The 16,379-nt window shown below is 46.4% G+C and overlaps 1 protein-coding gene across 2 annotated transcripts in view; it reads left to right on the forward strand.

The window, feature by feature from the left end:
* LOC115912263 (kazrin) overlaps positions 1 to 16,379 on the forward strand; it is a 92,564-nt gene that overhangs the window by 16,521 nt on the left and 59,664 nt on the right. The gene's annotated exons all lie outside the window — the stretch shown is intronic.

The following is a 16,379-nucleotide window of genomic DNA, read 5'->3' on the forward strand; positions in this document are numbered from 1 at the left end:
TGCCTCAGCAAAAAGGTGGAGATTGGGGATTTAGTGAGAAAATAATTCTTAGACTAAATGAGGGTGTTGGGTTGTCTGCAGTCTCCACAGGTTTGTGGCCAAATTCAGTGTTACTGTAGGTGCTGCAGGCTTTGCCCTGGTGTGCAGTGAAAGGGGCAGTGCTGGTTCAGGACAAATTAATAGCTGTAAAAAACCCCTAACCTGCAGGTTGTCAGGCACTGAGTATTTTGGCACTGCTCTGTTGATGGTATTAACATAAATTCAAGCTGACCTAAGTGCACTGGGATAAAAACAAACATTTACCCTTAGAAAATCCTCCGGCTGAATGTGAATTTCACCGTTGGCTTTGGGCTGTTTTGTGTTTTGCATTTCTTTTCTGTGGCTTTTAGTAATGAAAACAAACCTCTTGGCTTCACCTTGGCTTGGAGCTAACTTCTTCTGCAGTCATTTTCTCTTTCCCATGCATTGACACACTCGGTGGTAGAGCTGCAAGGAGGCAAGAAGTTGTTCATTTTCAGCTTGGATTGAAAATGCTTGCTTTCTACTATAGTGCAAAATGCCTGAATTAAAGGCTGACTCATTTCTCTGGAAGGATCCACACATCCAGGCATTCCCACGTGAGATTCTAAGTGCACCACCAGTTCCAGAGCTGTCACATGTTCCAAATTAAATTAATGTATAGTGGGGTCTCAACCCCTGCCCATGCATAGTCCTCTCCCCTCTGCTCTTTGGGTTGTGTTCCTGACCTTCTGAATTGTCTCCAGCTGAAACTCTCCCTTCAAAGTGAGCTCAGATGAAAAATATCTTTGTGTGAAGTGTTAACACATTCTTTTGAGGGAAAACCTCTTTTGAAAGGTGGAGCAAGCTAGGACATTAAATAAAAAATGCTTTATTTTAATAAAGGTACCTGTTGATTACCTGTGAGGAGAAAAATACCGTAAACCCAGCTGTGAGTTACAGTGTATTGACCACTACAAGGGACAATTTAACCAAAAGCCTCTTTTTCTTCACTGAAGTTGGTGCAGGTTATTGGAGGGACACATTTGGGGATGTTTTTACAAGGAATGGCATTAGTTATTGAGGGCTGAGCTAAATAAAATTAATTTTGAACAGGAAGTGAGTTACTCTGTCCTTGTCATAACCTCTAGTCCACATGAACAGCACTCAAGTTATTAAAAGGCTGTTTTAAACTGAAGAAGAATTTCATCATCTTTGGAGGATGTTATTTTAAAGATCAATGATCTTTGTTCAGGTGCTGTTATACATCTCAAAGACATGTAGAGTTTGGGATTTCTTTTATTTATTTAAAAAATATTTTGCCATCAACAATTTGGGGTTCTTTTTTCTCTAAAGCTTTTTTTGGTTTCTTTTTGTGCTACATCTTTTCTCCTGTGCTATACCTTGGGGTACAATTAGGAGAGTGTTCTGCAGCTGAGTGGTGTCAGGACTGCAGCAAGCATTAAAGCCATAGAAAGGTAAATACTGCAGAGGATGGAACAGCAGTAGTCCTGGTGAAAAGAAGAAAGCCAACAGCATTTTTGGGATTTATTCACCCCTTGGTGTTTGAGGACTGCGGAGGGAGGTTGAGGACTTGGAGAATCTTGCAGACTATGGATATCTGTTGTAGAATCTCTGCAAAGATCACAGAATCTCAGAGTGGTTTGGGTTGGAAGGGACCTTAAAGCTCACCCCATTCCACCCCTACCATGGCAGGGACAACTTCCCCTAGTCCTGGTTATTCCAACCTGGCCTTGGACACTTCCAGGATCCAGGGTGCTCTGGGCACCCTGTGCCAGGGCCTGCCCACCCTGCCAGCCAAGAATTCCTTCCCCATACCCCATCTAACCCTGTCCTCTGTCAGGTTGGAGCCCAAGATCCATGTGTGGTGTTGGTAATGATGGCAGGGTCAGTCAACAAAGTGCTAAACAAGGTACCAGGGTGTGTTTCACCAAAATCACAGGCTGGAGCAGCCTTGGGCTGGGGAAATGCCTCCTTGTCCATGGGATGGAGAGCTGGACCCCACAAGCACTGAGGGATGGATTTAATGAGTGTCCCTCACCCCCCTCCCCACCTTGTGCTGTTTTATAGGGCAGGGCTGAGGCTGGGTAATGTGCAGCACCAAGGGGCCTGGTGATATTAAAGGAGAGCTGATAATGCTTCCTGTGTTGAGTGCTTGGAGGCATCCCTCGTTCCCCTGGCTGTTATCTGTGCAGCATCCCTGTCCCCCACCCCTCCTCCTCCTCCTCTTCACAAAGCAATTACATGCACTGAGGTGCAGTAATGTCCACGATGTGACCTGGACAAAGCAACTCTCAGCAGCAAAATAATGTATTAATATGAATTTTCAGCATTTTTAAGGTGAATTGCATTCACTGGCTTGTGAAAGGCTTCAAGAGTTCCTGTTGTTTGATGAGTTGAAGGAGATCAGTCGCTATTTTGGAACATTAATTTATACAATTCAGATCACACTTGTAGGTTTTTTTTGTTTCCCAGCGTTTCTTGTTTTACTAATTGCAATTGTTTCACGTCCTCTAATCTATTATACTTTTTAATAAGGCATATAATTCATTATTTAGGTGGTAGTGTTCTGATAATTAGATGGGTTATTTTTGTCAGTGCTGATTAGTTGGTAAGTACAGATTAATATTTGAAGACTTGATGTGGTCTCTTGCTATTTGAGTTTCAAAGAGGTGATGTGCCACTTGTTTCATGATATTCCCAACAACTTCATCCCTTCCAGCCTGAGGAAAGTGCTGACAAATTGTAAAGAGGTTCTGAAAGCCTTTGGATCTTGTTTCCCCTGTAAAACTCATATTAGAAAAATATGAGAGACACCCCAGAGAGTGCCAGCTGGGGGTGAGACACTGAAAGTGCAGCTCCCTGAGCAGACAGCAGCACCAGGTGCCACTGGGGTCTGTGCCCTAAATGATTTTTGGGGTACACAACTAATATCCTGCACATTGCAGGGCAGGGACCTGCTCTTTGCTGGGTATGTCCTAGAAAAGCCTTGCTCCTTCACAAATAGAAAGCCTTGGCCTTTTTTTCTTTGCCTGCAGTTAATTGCAGAGTGGGACAATGTGGCCTTTGTGTGACTGTCCCTGTGCTGGGGACGGTTTCTCCTCTCCCCCACCCCTGCAGAGCTGGCAGTGATTCCAGTCTCTCACACAGAGGCTCTTTGCAGGATTAAGGATTTTTTAGCTCATTTGCAGACTGGTTAGTGAAGGGCTGTGGTGGCTGGGGGGACAGAGGGGGCACCTGCAGGCTGTGAGGGGTTGGGTGGGGATGTCTGGGGGGTGAAACACCCCAGGATTCCTGCACCCCTGCAGACCAGACTGCGGGAGGCACTGGGTGTGCTGCAGCTTAATTGTGTGTTCCTGGAGCTGCAGCCTTCTGCCTTGGCCAAGATTATGGGAACCATGCTGCTGGAAGGAGAGATGATGTTGTTGGAGCTGGGTGTGGGTGTCTGGGGGGTGAAACACTCCAGGATTGCTGCACCCTTGCACACCAGACCAAGGGAAGCACTGCAGCTCCAGCTTGATTAAGAATTTGTTCCTGGAGCTGCAGCTTTCTGCCTTGGCCAAGAATGCCAAGATAACATGAACCATGCTGCTGGAAGTGATGATGCTGCTGGAGCTGTGAGGAGTTGGGTGTGGGTGTCTGGGGGGTGAAACACTCCAATATTCCTGCACCCCTGCAGACCAGACCAAGGGAGGCACTGGGTATGCTGCAGTTTAATTAAGCATTTATTCCTGGAGTTGTAGCCTTCTGCCTTGGCCAAGAATGCCAAGATAACATGAAGCATGCTGCTGGAAGTGATGATGTTGTTGCAGCTGGGTGTGGATGTTTGGGGGGTGAAACACCCTGGGATTCCTGCACCCCTGCAGACCAGACTGAGGGAGGCACTGGGTGTGCTGCAGGGTAATTAAATGTGTGTTCCTGGAGCTGCAGCCTTCTGCCTTGGCCAAGATTATGTGAACCATGCTGCTGGAAGAGATGATGTTGCTGGAGCTGAGCCATTGCATTATCTGATACCAGATCTCTGGGAAGAGGGAATAAACTAAATGCTTTTTAGTCACTTGGTCACCCCTAGCAAGGGAAGCACAGCGCTCTTTGGTGGCTCCTTCAGCCCTCCCTGCTTTGGCAGATGGCTGCAAACACAAAAAAGCCTCAGGGATGCCTCAGTCACTGCCTGTGACCCTGGGGAAAGCAGAAACCACATCGGAAATGAGCAGGGATAAGGAGATGCCAAACATTTTTCTTGAGCAAATAAATGTGGCAGAGGGAATGTCGGGATAAGCTCTGTGCATTTATCAGTGCTGTGAGCACACCTCAGGCAATCCCTCTGCACCACCCCACCCTGCAAGGAGGGCTCCTGCTCCTTGGTGGCTCAAGGACACTTGTGTTGATGGATGATCCCTGCATCCACAGAGATGTTGTGGGGTCTGTGTGCATTTCCAGAGCCCCTCTGCCTGAGGGGGGGAGCTGAAGTGATGGAGATGGAAGTGCTGGGGGTGAACTTGGCGCTCCCCGTGCCTTTCACATGGACATCTGTGGGCATTGGTTGTATGGATTTGGTGATGAGTTCACAGCCTAGTGGAAAAGCAGGGCGAGGAGAGGATTTACTGAAGTAGAAACAGAGGAGGGATGCTGAGAGCTTCCACTCTTCCCCTGGTTTCAAGTCTGTCAGGCTGTGGAAATAAATGAGGGGCTCAGCAAACAGCAGGGTCTGCCAGGAGGGCAGAGCTGGGGCAGAGAACCCTGATGATGCCTCCATTGCCCCACTGCAGCTCTGGCAGCCTGGGAATTCCAGCCCCAATTCTCTGGGGCTGTGCTGCTGGAATTGGCACATCCCAGGAGAAATAAATGCCTTGAGTTTATGCAAGACCTCACTGCTGCTGGGGAGGGGGTCAGAGTGTCAGTTGGTTAAGCAGCTGGATTGCCCTGGTGTGTTTGCCACAGGATAATGGAAAATTCCTGTGAGGAGCTTGTGCTTGATCTGGGGCCAGAGGGAACAGGATGAAGTCTATTCCACCAGAGAAATGATAGAAGGCTACACTGAGCATCTTCCGGCGCCTGCTGCCAAGGTTTTTATAGGCTCGAGATTTTGTTTTGGAGAAGAAAAGTATCTGCATGCAAGGCCAATGTGCAGCCATGCCAGCTTCTTGCTGTGTGTCCCCTCACACTGCCTGGGAGCCATTCCCCTGGACAATTTTGGAGATCCACGTGCAAGGAGCCTGTGACAGTTTCATTTTCTGCTCCCCAGGAGGAATTCAGAGCTGTGGGGTCCCTGTGGTCCTGACACAGCCCAGGAGCTCTGCCAACACACACAAGAGCCTCTCGAGGGCTGCAATAGCCTTCACACCCTCCTGCTTTCCCTCTGTGGGTTTGGGTCTGTCCTGCTGCATGAATGTTACTAATTACCATCAGAATTTGTGGAGTTAAAGGGAATCTTAGAAAATTAGTATCTGGTAAAAGCCTGTGCAAGGAAATTTTAACATCTCTTAGGACTTAGTGGCATCTTTGTGTTACAAACCCATTTGTGCTGCCAGGCTTTGGACTGAAGGATTCAACTTGCTGTTCTTAGACTGTTATCACTAATAAAATGACTTTGCACTTTGATATCCTTTCACTCCAGGATCTAAAAGTACTTTAAAAATGCTAATGAATTAAGCTTCTTGATAGCTCTTGAGTGCAGCTCTTTGTACAGGCATTTGGTCCAAAGCCTAGTGAAGTCAGTGGAAAGTTGTCTGTGTCATTAGCTCTGGCAAACCCCTGAATTTTTCTGTCCCTGCTTGTCCCATCCTCATCCAGAGCTGATGGCACAGAGTCTTCTCATGCCAGGAGCCCTCATCCTTTCCTCATTGTGATTTTTTTCTTGTTTTTCTGCCTGGTTCCACTGCTGAGGAGCACGTGGGGTAGCAGCACTTTGAAGGTAAGGGAGGGTGGCATCCAGATTTAGGGTTACCTGCAGTGCCTGATGTTGTGCTCTGACAACATCAGAGTTTTAGGAGGAATCCGGGTTGGAAATAACATAAAATAATTCTGTAAGAGAAAGTCTGTTATCCCAGCAACAAGGCAGTGCAAAGCCACAGCTCTGTGCTCTTCATTTCCATTGTGGGGCTGCCCAAGGAGTGGTGCTTTCATGCAGTGAGAAGATTTCCATCCAAGACCATCCAGAGGGCTTCATCCATTCACCCATTTTCAGTTTGTTGGGGGTTTGCCATTGGTTTAAACTTGGGGGATCCTGCTTTGGAGGAGATGCTCCTGCTGCTGTGGGACAGAGCTGGTGACAGGAGCAGGGCTGGGCTGTGGGCAGGAGTGGAGTGGTGCTGCTGGAAGCTCTTTTGATCCCATTCATGGCTGTCAACTGATCTAGCAGGGGAATTCTTCTTATTGCTGTATTAAAGAAGATAAAAGCAGTTCTGCCCCTGGCAAAGCCATAGACACAAGGCACTGGGAACATCTTGGCTCCCTTTCCTCTTCCAGACGTGTGATGGGTCGTGTAATGTCCTTATGTCTGATCAGCCATGACAATCTGTATTTTATGGATTTTTCACTCCTTGTCACCCTGTTACAATCTCCCCTCTCCCCTACCTTTCATTAATTGTCTCTCAAAACTATCTTGTCGCTGCTCTGATGATTTTTTCCAGTGGATAAGCCTGTTAGAGATAATCTGGTTTGCTGAATTTCCTTTCTGCTGGGCAATCTCCTTAATAGCTGCCTCAGAGGATTTCATCCTGTTTGGTTTAAGGATGTGGTTTCAGATAAATATTCTGTTTCTCCATGGTTCTTCTGCTGATTAAGGTCTGTTCTTTCTCCTAAAATACTTCTGAGCAAGAAGAGTTTCATGGAGACTTAGTGTGTGTTTGACACTTCTGAGCAAACTGTGTTGGCCAAGAGGGTCAAAATTCACTGTTGATTTTGGATGTGTCAGCTTGGACAGTTCAGGGGCCAAAACAAAGGGAAGAAGAAAGATGAGGGAGAGAAAAGAGTCTTAATCCTTAAATGTGGCATTGCTTGTGATTGTTGGGGTTTCTCCCTGGGGCAGCCCAGAGGGGATAAGAAAGTGGTCAAAATGCACATTGCATCCTCTGCTTATCCATTCCCCACCTACACAATAATTAACAGCGTCATTTAATCTCTTTCAGAATTTTGTCATGCTTCAGACATTTGCTATGACTGCTCCTTTTGGAAAAGCTCATTTTCCAAAAGCAAACCCTTTTCATGCATGCTTCAAGGGTGCTTTTTCTTTTCCCTGTCCAAATCAGCTCTGGATGGAGGGTCAGGAGATTACGGTTCTTTTCCCAGAGTTGCTGAATGATCTTCAGCAATTCGTTTGATCTTTCTGCACCTCATTCTCACAAATAAGGATGCTGGTAATAACTTTCTATTGTTAAAGCTCTGGTAATAACTTCCCATTGTTAAAGCTCTTAAAGCTCTCCTATGGAAAATGCTATATGGGGACTTAGAGTAATTATTGTCATAATTTGCAAGTGAAGGTGCTGGAAATAATAGTTTTTGCAGTAGAGGACCTTGGTTCTTGTTAGAGAGAATTATTGGAATAATTTTGGCTGGAATGACCAATGAAATGTGAATCAGGCAACTGCCTTTATTGATTTAATGGCTGAGCTGCTGGGGAGTGTGTGGGTTTCCATTTGAGGCATACTGGGAAGAAAGGAAAGCCTGTGCTGACCCCAGCTGAATTTGGTCCTGTCTACCACCTAAACAGTGCATGAGTTCCTTGTACATAATGGCACTGTGCCATTATGGCCATTATTAATGGAAACAAGCCAAACACAACTCCAACAACAGCACAACACCAAAACCCCAGCAAACAAACCCAAACCCAGGGGTGTTTCTCCCACCACTTCTCCTTTGTGCTCTGTGTGACCTCATGTGTGAAGGGACTTGCAGGAGAGGCAGTTATAACCCTGCCTGTCCCTGTGGTTTTCAGCAGTCAAAGGTGCATTAGGAAAATGAAGATGTAGGTGAGTTTGCTCTGTACATTTCTCAATGCCTGGCTCCCCACCCTGTCCCTCATTGCCTCTAATTTTTACAGCTTGCTAAAAATAGGTCTTGGAGAAGACTTGGAGCTGTTGAGATGGAGACAAAGCAAGACCATAAATCACTTGACAGCTCATTTCCTTACAGCAAATGTCCCACTCTTACAACTTTATGTTTAGATTAAAGAAGGAATAAAATGTAGGGAGAACCTGGTTTGGTTTCACTTGTGTTTATTTTTCCTTTAATGACAGCAAAAGAAGATACTAGTGGCACAAATCTTACTGGAAAGGGCTGAATTGTCATGTTTTTCTATTTTAAAAATGTCAGAGCAGGGTGTTTTGGGTGCTGGTGTGGGGTTGGGTTTGTGCATGGCTCTGTGTGAGGAGCAGATGCCACACTGTGTGCCACAAACAGGACTGGATGGATGTGCCTCATCTCGTGTCTGCCAAGTCTTTTACCCTTTGTTGTCACTGACTCTCTGCCCTACAACCTTTTCAGTCCCATTCCTGCTGGCAGTGGGAGCTTTGCCAGTAATTCCAGTAAGGAGAGGATGGAGGCTCTGAGGGTCATTTCCCGTCCTTGTGCACACGAGGCTTTCCCCAGCTCTCTGGAGGCAGGTCAGAGCATTATCCCGTGGCCAGGTTGGGTTTATTCCCTTGGGATATTTGCTTTGCACTCTGGCTGGGGATGAGAAAGCAGCAGCCACAGCTGGGGCTGTAATTTTGGGAGGTGTGGGCAGCTGTTTCACAAGACCTACACCTCTACCTCAGCCCTCTGCAAAAGCCATATTCCAGAGGGATCTGGTGGAGGTTATCCCTGTTTTTCCCTAGCACTGCCCTCTGCTGTTCCCATTCTCCATCCCCACAGCCTCCAAGGGCCCAGCCAGACAAGCACAGATTGTGCCAAAGCTCCATCCTGCAAACACAAGTCAGGGGATCAAGGCTGTAATGAAAGACTGCATCTTCTGCTGTGGCAATATGTGGTTCAGATCTGTGAAATCAGAGCCCCGTCTTGCTGGATGCAGCTCTGGATTATCAGATCCATTATCCAAAGGTTGTGCTCGTTGATCACAGCAAATATTTTGGTGATGTTATGCAGGGCTGGGTATTAACAATGTTTAATGGCAGCTTGGGAGGGATGAGTCCTGACAGGAGCATGGACAATGCTCTTCTTTCACCTGAGCTGCTGTTTCCCAACCTCAACACCTTTGCACGAAAAAATGCTCTGTGGCAGCCAGGGGTTAGAACGTTGCCTTAGAGTTGCTCTATCTATTTGGCACAACAAAAAGCAAAAGGAGTTATCATTGTCCCAGGAGGCAGAGAACAAATTTAGGTCCTGGTCTTGCATATGCTTATCCAGCTAATTAGCTTTACTCAATGGAGCCCATTCAGCCTGTAGCACTTGTCCTTCATCTGTTCAGGACCATGTGTGTGAATGCTCATTGAAACACACGGTCAATCGTGCCATTGTTGCACGTACATTATTGCTTATGTTCTTGTTGGGAGCCAGGAACAGTCTCTCCATTGTAGAAACCTTTTTTTTTTTTTTCCATGTAATACAGCAATTGCTGTGAAATGATGGGCTCAGGTAAATTTATTCTTTTCAATTCCTGGGTCTGAAATTGCTGAGCTCTGCTGTTTAAACAGGAAACAATATTTGTCATCGCTTTGGGTTGATGTGGCTCCAGATTTGGGTGATGTGCCAGTTCCAGGACTTTGAGTAATGCACACATAACGAGTGATTACCTGATTGTTGTCAGGTGGTTGTGTATCTGGACCTTTCTGTCTTGGCAATTAATCTGCTCGTTGATGAACACTCGCCCAGCCCCTGCCGGGGTCTCTTGTCATTTCAGTCACTTGGCAGCAAAAATTGCAATGAGACTTGTGTCACATCTTGCGCTGGATTTTTGATGATGCTGTTTAAGGATATAGGAGCACATAAAAACGAGCAAATCTTCTGTTCAGTGGGAGAAAATGAGTGCTGAGTGTGCCGAGCCCAGGTCAGTGCACCAGCTGCTTTTAGTTTGCTTCCAGATTAAAACTAACTTGTGATAGTGACAACTGAGCTTAAAAACCAGAATTTACATAATGATTCTGTGTTAATGATATTAAACATAATGGCACTAACAACAGCCTGTTAAAGGCAAATCCACAGAGATTTCTTTTTCCATTTGACCTTGAGTGCTGACGTTGGACTGGCTCGGCATCGCATTTTTTTCCCCCATGTTTGAACTTGAAAGGTTCTTTAATACTCAGCTCAACGTTCCTGTTTTGCTTTTTAAATTTCTTATTATTTCCCATGGCTGCAGTGCAAACTGATACCCCGTGCCAGGTCATTTCCAGGACTTGGACCTGAATTAGATTCAGTAGCTGGAAGGAGCTGGGCCTCAGAAATGTTTGTACAGGATTCAGTTCCTGGAGGACAAAGACTCATCCTTGGCCGTGGAGCATCCTCCACTCCTTGTGCTTCCAGGCACTGTGAGAAGAGAATTGTGGAGGCAGGCTGTTCCCAGGATAGTCCTGCTTAAAATTTCCCGCCTGCATGGCTAATTTTGAGTTTTGTCTCCTTTCCCAGCCAGTTTCTCTCTCTGAATCTTTATCAGATGCTAATTAGCATTCGTTCCCACCCAGCCCCGGGATGTTTATTAAGGTTTTGGGGAAAGCTTTGCTCCTGGCGCTGTTGCAACCCTGTCAGTGAAATCTCCCATAACCTCCTCACACCTCAGCTCCACCCCTTGTGTCCACTCACCCTGAATTATTGAATTTCAGCCTTGCTTAGCTCAGGCTGTGATGAGTAAGGCTTCAGGATCAATAGGGGCATGGCAGGATCTGCAGCACTGGCAGAACTTCCAGCTGGAGATGCTGCAGGTCCTGCAGAGCCCAGGAGCCACCAGTGATGGTTGCAGACCAATTTCATCCTACAGTTTGAAACTCCACCACAAGCTGCTGCCTGCAGGGTCTGTGCTGTGTGTTACCCAAGCCAGCAGAAGCCAACAGGCACTTACTGGCTGTTGCTCCCCAACTATTTTTTATTTGCATGCCTGGAATTCCTGCTTTCAGCTCAGCAGCAATAAATGAGCCATTTGCATAATGAATGGTTTTAAAATCTGCATCCCTGCAGTGGCTTGAGCCTTGCCCTTCAGAAGGGCTTGTTTGCTGGGAGAAAGGGCTAATTTAAAAAGCTAAACTCCTCTGGGAAATGGATGTTTGGATGGGAAATGGGTTATTTTCAGCTAATTTCTTTAGTGGCTGCATAGTTTGAAGGAGCAGAGAAAAGGCAGCGTGTTGCCCTCTGATACTGGAGCAGTTGGGTGGTGTGCTCAGAGACAGGTGAATGTGAAAGAGGCAGGTGGGAAGGAGATTTGGGCTAAAAAGGTGCAAATAGTGAGTAGTGCAACTGCAGAATAGCGGGGGAACACCAGGGGCACATGTGCTTTACTGGGGCCTCCTTGGCAACTGTTTCATCTGGTCTGGCAGTGTCCAGGAGCACAGTAATGCTCTGATCTTCAGTGTTTGGGAGGTGTCAGAGCCTTCTGATCCCAAAAGGAGGAACACAGCTTGCTCTGAAATAATCCAGATGAGGTGTGAGCTCTCCTGTGTCCTGTGGATCATTTTGGGATGACCTCACTTGAGACCACGAGGCCACCAAGTGTCCAAGACCTCCATGTCCTCCACCTGAAACTGGGGCATCTCCCAAACATAGTGAGGGATTCACTCCTCCCCTTCACTGGGATTATGGAGCAGGAGATTGGGATTAGGAAACCCAGCACCCCCAAAGAAGTAGGAGCCCTTGGGCACAAGGAGTTTTCTGCTGTGTCAGTGCTGCCAAGAAGCCCTGCAGCTCTCTGGATGATGGGTTTCCTAATAATTCCTGATAAATACAAAGCAGGAGGATGAATAATGCACAGCAATAACTCTCCTGCAAACATTAGCATCCCACTCCTGGTGATAAGACGTTGCTCTCTTTCAACTCCCTTAAAATGCTTTGCATGTTTCCAGGACTCTTGTTGCAAAAATTCTGCAAGGCATCAGTTTCTGTTTGTTTTCCTTTAAACTGCTTTCAAATTCCTATTTGCCGAGTTTGCCGAGCTTCACGGGAGGAGGAAGAGGAGACGAGTGGAGCCGAGTCCTTAATGGAAAATAAATGTGAATCAAAATCCAGCCCAAACCCTGTAATCTCTGCCCCACACAAGAAAGCTCCACTTCAAGGAATAGAAGTAGGAAAAAATAGGTTGGATTTAATTGCTTTGGGTGCTGTGGAACAGCAGAAGTGCGAGAAGGCGATAAAAGCTGCAATTTAGAACTCGGCAGCGGCGGCTTGGAAACGCTGGAGCTGGTGTGCAGGGAGATGGATACTTTATCCCTGGCACATCTCTGCTGAGTTAAGATAAATGTTGAGCTATTAAGTTCCTGAGAGCATTAAGAGGCTGGGAGAAGGTCACGTTCTGCTTCCTCTGGTTTGGCTTTGCCTCGGCGCCGCTTCCGTTGCTGAGCTTTAAGGAGGATTCCGTTCTCTGAGATTCTCCCAAATGAGCCCCCCAAAAATGCAGGGGAGCTCAGACAGCCCAGATCAGGGCTCAGGGGGTTGATTCCTCCCATAAAAGCTCACAAAATCCCAGCTGGAGCCAGCTGTGCCATGTGGGCAAAAGTGGGGTACCAGCTGGGATCTGTCTGTCCTTGGTGGATGCTTTTGAAGGGTTCAAAACTCCTGTTCACCTTCTCTGAACAACTCCTGGTAGAGTCATGATGGTCAATATGGTCCAGCCAGGTGGAAACAGAGTGTGAAGTGCCAACAGCATCCAAAAAACCTTTGGGTATCCCCATGTCCTTGCTGTCTTGTCCCCTGAGGTGAAAAGAGGCAGAACAGTGCAGAAGTAGGACAAGAGGGAATGATAGGATGTGAGGAAATGGCCTCACGTTGCACTGGGCAGGTTTAGGCTAAATGTTATTTAAAATCTCTTCACCAAAAGGGTTTTTCAGCCCTGGCACAGCTGCCCAGGGTAGTGGTGGAGTCCCCATCTCCAGAGAGACATGTACATGTGGCACCTGGGGACGTGGGCTAGTGGTGACCATGGCAGGGCTGGGTTCAGAGCTGGACTTGAGGATTTTGGAGGGCTTTTCCAACTAAAGTGATTCTGTGACTCTAAGAGTCCATGGAAAATGCATAGAGGCCAAAAGCACCGCTCTGTCTTCCTGCTCAAATCCTGATTTCTCTGTCCTTGGGAGGTCGGGCCAGATAAAAGACTGAAGTGAGGGAGGACAGAGGAGAGGAAGAAGATGAATCTCCTGCATTCATTATTCTGTGTGCAAAGAACATCAAAAGCACTAATGGAAAAGCCTTTTTATATTTTTCATCAAAGCAGTGGTTCAGATTTGGCAGGCTGAGTTGGGATTGGTGAAATATTTATGAATGGAGCAGCTGCTGGGCACTGCTTTAGGAGGACAGTCCCTCCCTCCTTCACTCCCTCTTCCCTAAATATGTTTTTCCACTTGGTCCTTTTTTCTCCCCCTCTCCTTTAGCTGTGTTACTCCTATTAGAGGAACTTGTAGATGAGTCAGGACTGAGTTTGCACACTGCAGGTGTGTTTATTTTTTGCTTCACTTAAGTCAGGAGAAAAGAGGCGAAAGGGATAAACCAAACCTTAGGGGTGGATGGGGAGCAGCAGTGGAGGTTGTTCTCTGGTTTCCCTTTGCTGCTGATTGCATGGTAAACCTGAAAACCTTTTGAGTTATTTCTATAGCTAATAATTCATCATGGTTTGTTGTTTTGTCCTGCTAAGAAAGACAATTGCACTGACCCAAATGAGTTTTATTTTTTCTTCTTCCCTAGTAATTACCCCCATCCACATGTAAGGAGCGTGACATTATTTATGAAGGTGTTTTAATCGCAGTTTATTAACTCCTAATCTAGATTTATTATTATTCTTTCTAATTTTGCATCATCACTTGGTGAGTCAGGTGGTTCAGGAATCACAGAAGAAGAGCTAATACTCAGTTTGTATTGAAATATCAGGTAGTTAGAGGTTCACAGAGGGAAACCTGGAGCAGTCCTGTTCATCTGAGGGGGTGGGAGAGCAGCAGTTGGGATTGGTGTGCACCCGTGTGTCCATCTCACAGGCAGTGAAACCCTCCGTTTATTTTAATAAAAATAGTTTATTTAAATAAACTATTTAAAAGTTTATTTTAATAAAAATAAACTGCTTCTCCTTCTGGCTTTGTCCAGAAGATGATAAACCCAGTGCTGTTGTAAATCTGGGTTTTTCACTGCCCTTCCTTCCTGGAGATGGTGGGCAGGTGTCACCAAGGATGCTCAATTTGGGATGCAGGGTGGCAAGGAGCTGCTGTGGCTTTGAGGAGAATATGGGAATTCTGGAGCACCTCCAGTGACTCTGTGTGTGTGTGTGTAATGTGTGGTAAGAACACAGCTATTTAAAATTTAAAGTTGCATTTCCATCAGGGCATTGTGTTCTTTAAATATAGATCCTTTGAAATGTGATAACTTTGGTCATTGAAGGATAGTAGCAGTAATTGTATAAATATTTATGTCATGTAAAACAGCACAAATCAGTGGTGCAGAACTGGGATAGCTCTTTGCAATTTTGAAAAGTTGGCTTGAAATCTCACGTTGTGACCAGATGTGTAGGTGGATCAGCCCATATAAATAGGAACCATTGTCTGAGCTCACTTCTATGTAAAAAAGTGCATTAATGCCCTTGAAGAGTGTGAAGTTCCAAGCCACAGTTTATGAAGCAGAGTTGCAGACTGAGGTTCACATGGGGACAGTGCTCCCCAGTATTCAGAGTGGGCACCTGAGGTGTTCTGTGTGTGGGTGGGAAGCCCTGTGTGGTGTCCTGAGGCGCCATGAAGCCCCATCTCTGCATGGCAAACAGGGGAAACATAATGGCACTTTCTGTTTGCTTGCTCTTTTAAGGTTTCTTTTTCCTTTTCTGTTGTATCCTAATATTGCAAAGCCTCCTAGCAGACTTTCTTATTCTGTCCTCACGTTGATTTGTCACCTGGTCAAACACCCTGTAATTGTCGGGGTCTTTAGCTGCTCAGAGTGACCCTGAGAAAAGTTCAAAAGTCTCTTTTCCCAGCCCGGTGCTTGAAGAAGGAGTCAGAGCTCTTCATTTCTCAGTCTCAAGGTTGTTTATTGTATCTTATCTATAAAATTCTTTTCTCCTGCCTGCCGAGGTCCGTCCAGCAGGACAGTTCCAGGAACCCTGCCTGCCCCCAGGGCAGTGTTATGTCTTTATACTAAAAACTACATGTACAATATTTACAATTACTTTCCAATACCTATCACCTATGTTAGACACTGAGCTTCTACTCTAAACCAATCTGTAAGTGCCAACATCACAGCAGAAGATGGAGGCCAAGAAGAAGAAGGAGAAAGGCTGGACACACGCAGTTCCCTCCATCTTGCACCCTGAACCCCCATACCAAAAACCCTAAAATCTACTTTTCCACCCCATGATAACTTCACTATCATTCTACTTAATTTGTCACGGCTTGCAGATCCTCATACAAGGTTGGTAATTTGCTCCATGGGTCATAATCAAACCCACAGGTGTTTTGGGCTCTGTGCCGGGGTCTCTGAACCCCCTGGCAGGGTCCTGGCTGCTCAGGACAGCCAGAGGGATGTCCTGGGTCCTCACATGTAATCACTTGCCTCTGTCCAAATCTGCTTTGTTAGGATGAGTTCTCCATTGAGGGGCTCTTGCTGACCATCAGACCTGTTTGGTTCCCTCTGTTATGGTAAAAATTATTCTCGGTGATCCTTTCCCAAGAGGGAACACAGGTGATCATCCCATTCCCAGCCTCTCCTGGTGTCAGCAATGCTGAGTGGGAGCCACCCCTGGTGTCACCACCGTGGTCATGGAGAGGAGAAATCCTTCCCCCAGCAGCCCAGCAGTGGCTGGTGCTTAATGAAGATGTAAAACCTCACCCCGTGAGCACTCTGAGCATCGACTCTCCAGTCCCAGCACAGCTTGAGCAGGGCTGTTAATCCTCCTGACATCCCCTTTGAATACCATCATATTTCAGCCCTGTTAAGCTGTTGGGCCATTGTTTATGGGCTTCGTGCTGAAAGGAAGAGCTGGGCTGAGCCTGCAAAATGCTGCTTTGCTTCTGGAATGCTCATCCTTACCACAGCAACCCAATCCCAAATCCTGCCCCATGCCAATCCTCGCATGGTCAAGCTTGGAAATAACCACAGCTTCACACAGATCTGCTTGCTTGAGGGAAATACCAGTTTGAAGGGGGTATTTCCCTGTTTCCCCTTCCTTTTGGGGGTGAAAAAGCCAAGCCAAAGTGTTCTCTGCTTTCTTTCTCCCAGCCATTGTCTCGCTGCGTGTCCTTCACAGAGAGATTGAT

Source organism: Camarhynchus parvulus, chromosome 21, assembly GCF_901933205.1.
Source record: "Camarhynchus parvulus chromosome 21, STF_HiC, whole genome shotgun sequence".
Lineage (NCBI taxonomy): Eukaryota > Metazoa > Chordata > Aves > Passeriformes > Thraupidae > Camarhynchus > Camarhynchus parvulus.